This window comes from Parus major, chromosome 8 (assembly GCF_001522545.3).
Source record: "Parus major isolate Abel chromosome 8, Parus_major1.1, whole genome shotgun sequence".
Taxonomy (NCBI): domain Eukaryota; kingdom Metazoa; phylum Chordata; class Aves; order Passeriformes; family Paridae; genus Parus; species Parus major.
Genome location: NC_031777.1, coordinates 2,090,878 through 2,096,688, shown reverse-complemented (window position 1 = coordinate 2,096,688; position 5,811 = coordinate 2,090,878). Strand labels below are relative to the sequence as shown.

Genomic DNA, 5,811 nt, shown 5'->3' with positions numbered 1-5,811 from the left:
GAAGAGGTGTGAAGGTTGGCATGGGGATGTGCATGCAGGCATATTTATTGCCTCTTCAGTGTTGCCTTAGAGTTAAAATTTATGGTACATCTTCTCTTCCAGCTCTTGTTTCCAGGACTGCAAAGATGACTCTGGAAAATGGCATGCAGTGAGTTTATCCCCAGCCCTGGCACTGTACTGCCTGGAGTGAGGCTTTCCTCTGCTCTGCCCTCTCCTCCCTACTGCTCCCATCCCTCCTGCTTGTTTTCCATGTCCTGCAGAGCCAGCCAAGCGAGATGCTGTAATATTTTCTTCCAAGTGAAGCTTCCTACAGTAATAAAAAAGGGAAAATGTGGTTTGTGCCACAAGTGAGAAATGTCCATGCCTCACTGCTCTTCCCCATGTGTTCCCCTCCCCTGCAGGTAGGTCTGGGAAAGCTCCTGGGTCACCCTGGTCCCCATTTGTTCCCAGTTGTGCCTGGGGGAGCACTGAGCAACACCAGGCCCTAGTTACAACCTCCAGGTGAGTCTCCAGCTCCTCTGGGTTTGAAACCTCTGTTTGCAACCCCTTTCTTGCCCTCCTGGTGTCACCTGGTCACTGCTGAGGCAGATGGCATAGAGGGAAGAAAGCATTCCCCAGTGTGAAACCCAAGGGATGTGTGGATCGTGCCAGGGAGGCACCAGCTGAGCATTTTGTGCAGCTCCCAGGTAGCCAACAAACCTTTGACAGTGACATGGCATGACACGGTGGCTTCAGAGAGAAATCAGTCTCCAATGACCACCAGGAGCAGCCTCTGAGCCCCAACATGGGAGCTGACTCTACACCCAAAAACCTCCTGGCAAATTCCTCATGAGCCTCTCCAGGAACTGCTCCATGGCCAAATACCACCTTCACCACTGCGAAACTGCTCATCCTCGGGGTGTTTGCACATCAGTGAAGAGCTGCCTGGCATTCCTGCTTCCCACTGAGCACCGGGCAGAGGCTCCTCCTGGGGTCCCTGTGGCTCCCCATCCACGCTCAGCTAATCTGCTGGATTACAGTCCCTTATATTTAACTGGATTAGGTGACTGTTTCTGCAGTTACTGTTACTGTTTTGCACTGGCCATATTTATAGGGTGTTCTGGCCATATTTATAGGGTGTTCTGGTCATATTTATAGGGCTGCAGAATCAAGTTACAACTTGAAGGGCTGCAGCCCTGTAGGTCACAGCAACCCTGGATAAAGTGGAGGAGCATCACCCATCAGTGCCAGCACTTCCAGGGTGGCACAACAAACAGAAAACCCCTCCCCAGTGGAAATCTTCTGCTTTGGGAGAGCAGGCCCAGGGAGACAACCTGGAACCCTGAAATGGGAGCAGTTCACACGTCCCCTTGGGGTCCCTGTCCCCACCCCAGCCTGGGACATTGGGAAGCTGCCAGCCCTGAGGCTGCTGTTATGGTGGTGGCAGTAAACACCTTCCTGCGGCTGGGCAGGGTCCAGTCCCACATCCTACGTGCCAGAGCCACCCTGCTGACCCTGGATGGAAGCCTCTCTACTCCTGGAGGGAATCAGGCAACCCCTCTCCTCATCCTGACCCACGTCTGGGGTGTTTGTGTGGATCTAGAGAATAAAACCCACGGTGTCGCTGATTCAGCCCCAGCCAAATGTTGGTTTTCACTTTGCACAGCCTCTGCTGGTCAGGACACCCTCATGTCCACCTTTCCTGAGTGCAGAGGATGTCCCTGAGGGCACACACACTCTTAGCTGGATTAAGGATGATGAATATTGAAGCATATTAAGCAAACAAGCCCCCTCCAGCAGGACTGCAGCCGATCTCAGCCATGCTGCACGTTCTGAGGAGCTAAAATTAGATGTGTTCCCATGCAGAGGCTGTGCTGGAGCTGTGCTTGGAGCATCACAGCTTTAGGAACTGTTGCTGCTGTTGCTGCTTTGGGTGTGAGTGCCTGGGGGTGGGCAACCCTTGTCCCAAAAATGAATTTTTTTCAGGAGCCACTCGCCTAAAGGCAAGGGTGGGTGAAATGAATAATCTCTGTGCAACTATTGAGATAAAAGCGCTGCTCACACGGGCTTGTGGAGCATCTCCTGCCTCACTGCAGCCCCAGGAAGGACTTGCAAAGCCCCCACTGGCTCAGTCTGCACCATGCTGCCCCAAACCCACAATCCCAGCAAAGGAATCTCCACATCTTTCCTTTGTGTGGGATGAAGAAAGTCACCTCCATTGCTCGGGCATCCTGCTCCACACCCAGCAGGGACCAGCCCTAGGGACAGGGAGTCCCAATTAAGCTCTTTGTGAGTAATGAGGAAGTCCAGCACATGCACTAAAAATAAGGAAGCATCAGGCACAGATAAATCAGCTGCAGGGACCCCCAGAATGATGGAGCCCTGATTTGTGGCCTGACCTCGGCCTCACTCGCTGGACTCCTCAGGCCCCGGCTCTCCTGGCTGGAAAACCGAGGAGAATAAAAAGCAGGATGTCAATGCTGAGCTTAGCTTTCCCTTCTGCAGATAAATCACTTGGAGATGAGGAAATTGGCTGTGTTTGTTTGCCAACAGCTCGCTCGTGGCATGCCAGGCCTGGCCGAGCAGGGCGGCTGTGCCGGGCAGGCCGCAGGGCCAAGGTGGGAGGATGAACAAACACCATTTGCTGTCCTTGGCCTCATGGAGAGGGGTGGAGAGTTATCCCAAAGATCCAGTGGCCAGGGAGAGGGAGCAGGGTGTGAAGCAGCCACGTGCTGAGAGGGGAAGAACCCTCCCCGTTCTTCCCTGTAATATTTGGGCCACACCAACACTCTCCATCACTGCACGGCTACCAGGAGAGCTGCATAAACCACCAACAAATTCAAAAATGCAAGTTTTTTCTTCAAGCATTTCCCCATCACTAGCTCAGGTGCTGGTGGTTTTTCCATTCCACGCAAGAAATCTACATTTGAACCCTCATATCCCACGCTATGTTTTGTGGGAACAGAATTGGGGTCCAACAACCTTGCCAATATTCCCAGGCTGGTTGGGGTGTAGTATAAAGGTACATGCAGCTTGCTTTCCCTTCTCCAGCTGATGGGAAGTCAGGAAGGATGATATATTTTATCTGGGGAAGTAAATCAGCCAGAGAAGCAGGCTGAGCTTGATATTGAATGTTTGAATTTTTTTTTTTGACAGTAAAGAGCCTGTCTTAGAGGCACCTTTGGCACCTGGCACCTGCAAGGCTCGATTTGGGATGTCTCAGTAATCACCTGCTTAACGGGGAAAGCTCAAGGAGCCAGAGAACAGGAATTGCACCTTTCCCATCCCCATTTTCCTGGCAGCAGGAGCAGTTTGCTGCAGCTCGTGTTCCCATCTATTCTGGAGCTGAAGGCGTGAAAACAAACGGAGGCTGATTACGCCCCGCTCCGAGGAATGGTGCGGATGTGAGAAGCAGCAGAAAAACTTGCTCACTTGGTGTTTTCCTGAGTGCCTGCCAGAGCTGCATCTGCTCCTGGACCGACGCTGCCTGGCTGCTAGAAGAGAAGAATTTGAATAATTTCTGTCATGTGGAGGAAGAGGGAGCAGAGAGCCACCCTGATGGCCTTTGGGAGCTGAAAACTGATGCTCGTGTTTATTGGCTGCCATGTAAGATACATCAATGTATGGATTTTTCTGGGTTTTTTGGGGTTTTTTTTCCTTTTATAGTAGTGCTTTTGGTTATTATTTCAGGGGATGAGCTTGAAAGGGCTCTGGGTTTGTGTGCCTCTTAGAAATCTTGAATCCTTTATTGAGCAGATCCTAAAATCCTACTCCTGGTGCCCCACTGTGGGAGTATAATTCAAATCCCCCTCTTCTCTCTTCTTGAGTCTCTTTATTCCCTGTTTTTACACATGGAGATGTGTGTATGGATCAAGCCTCCATCCCAAATGGACTATTCTAAGTACTGGGCCACATAAAAGCCAGAAATATCCAATAAAATCAGACCTGGTGAAACCAAATAAAGTAAGAAAAGCAACAGGCAGAGAAGCTCTGCAGAACTGCAGCAAGAGCTGCTGAGAGGCTTTCTCCAGTCCAGCCTCCCCAGCCTCAGATCCTCTTGCTTCTGTCTTGGAACTGGGAGGGAGGGAAGAGCATGAACAGATGTGATTCCTTGCAGAGGAAGGAGGCACCTTGGTTCATGGTGAGGAGACCCTCAGAACCTTCCAGACACTGGGCTGGGAGAGCTTTCTGCTGCCCTTTCCCTCTCCTTTCTTCCCATCTCTCAGCACCACCTCTTCAGAGAGCTGGGACTGCTTTAAACCCATTTATTTGGAGCCAAGGAGGGAGGGAGGTGGAGAAATACAATTACTGGGTCAGTGATTTGTCTCCTGCAAGGCTCCCAGGGTGCAGCGTGTCTGCTGGAACAAAAATCACCATTCATCTGGCCCTGATAATTCCATAAAAGGCTCCAGGTCCAGGGATGAAATAGAGCCATTCCCAAGGAAGTGCCTGCATTTTGATGGATGCCTCAGGCAGCTGCTCTCTCTGGGATGAGCAGTTCTCTGCTGCAGGACAGACCTCAGCACCCCAAAATGGGCCCTTTCCTTATCCCCAGCCAAAGGGAAAGGGCTGGGGGATCCATTGGGATGCCAGTGGCTCTTGCTCAGGCTCTCTGTTCAGCCTCTAATCCCTAGGGATACCCTGGGTGTGTTTGGAGGCTGGGAGGGATGTGGGTCTCTGAGCTGAGCTGTGTCTTTATGCTAAAGCGTTTTAAATTGCATGAAAAAATGTGATATTAAATTAAAAATAATAAAAAAAGGCATTTAATTAGGAGAATCCCAAAGCCTGCTGTGGTCTGGTTTGTCCAGGGGTAGGCAATGGAGCTGGGAGTGTAACAGGGTTAGAACAAGCAGGAATAATCCCAGAATAATCCTGGGATTACAGGCAGCAATTAGCACCACGGGTATGTCCATGTCCCCCTGTGCTCCCTTCTGCAAGGTTTGGGATAAAACACTGGATTTTGGACTGGATTGTACCTCCAGCCCAAACTCACCCCATGCCCCAATGCCTGGCTTTGGGCTAAGGCAGGGTTAGACCCGGGCTGGGTTCCTGCAACACTTAGGAAAAACAACACCTGGATGACTCCAAAGTCATCTGGTGTGGATGTGAGCAGGGGAGAGCTGTTGGCAGCAGCAGGAGGTGGAGGAGAGGGGCAGGGTGGAAACAGGAGAACAGGAGCTGCAGCCAAGGCTCTGCTGGGTAAGGCTGAGCTCCCCAGCGTGAGCCCTATGCTCACCTGCACACCTCAGCCCACACTGGCTGGGAGCAGGCAGCACCAGGCACATCCCAGGCTGCTTTCCAGACCCTTGGATTACAGCTGAGGTGGTGCCTCCTCCCCAGAGCAAGTCACATCCACCCTGGCCTGCCAAAAAAACCACCCCAGCAGCACTGAGAGGCCACAGTGCTGGGTTTGCAGCAGCCAGGCTGTGCCACAGCAGCATCCACCTCCTCTGAGATGGAGGCAGATGGACAATTGCCTGCTGCAGCCATTCCCTGTGGTCTGGAAAATGGAAATTTCCCCACCAATAAAATGGGGAGTTCAGGGAGCCATCGGTGCTGACTCGCCAAGGAGGCATCAGGTCACAGCAAATGATGCAACTTTCCCTGGGCTGGAACTGGATGGTCTTTAAGGTGGCTTTTAGTCCAAACCATTCCACCAATCCACAATTCCATGCTCCAACCCTTCCATGGCCCAACATCCCTGTGCGAGCTGCACCCCTCAAACAGCTCAGGCTGTTTTCTTGAGGGAGGGCATCTAAAAATCCCAGATATTTCCCCAAGGGAGGGGCTGCCAACGAGCTGGTGTCCAGGAGAGGGCAGAGCCCAGACACA

At 52.0% G+C, this 5,811-nt stretch overlaps 1 long non-coding RNA gene across 1 annotated transcript; it reads left to right on the top strand.

Annotated features, from left to right (window-relative positions):
* Positions 1–2,717: 2,717 nt before the first annotated feature.
* LOC117244779 lies at positions 2,718–4,755 on the top strand. The gene is made up of 2 exons (XR_004498502.1): positions 2,718–3,001; positions 3,136–4,755. It is a non-coding gene; the product is annotated as an uncharacterized LOC117244779 (long non-coding RNA).
* Positions 4,756–5,811: the final 1,056 nt, after the last annotated feature.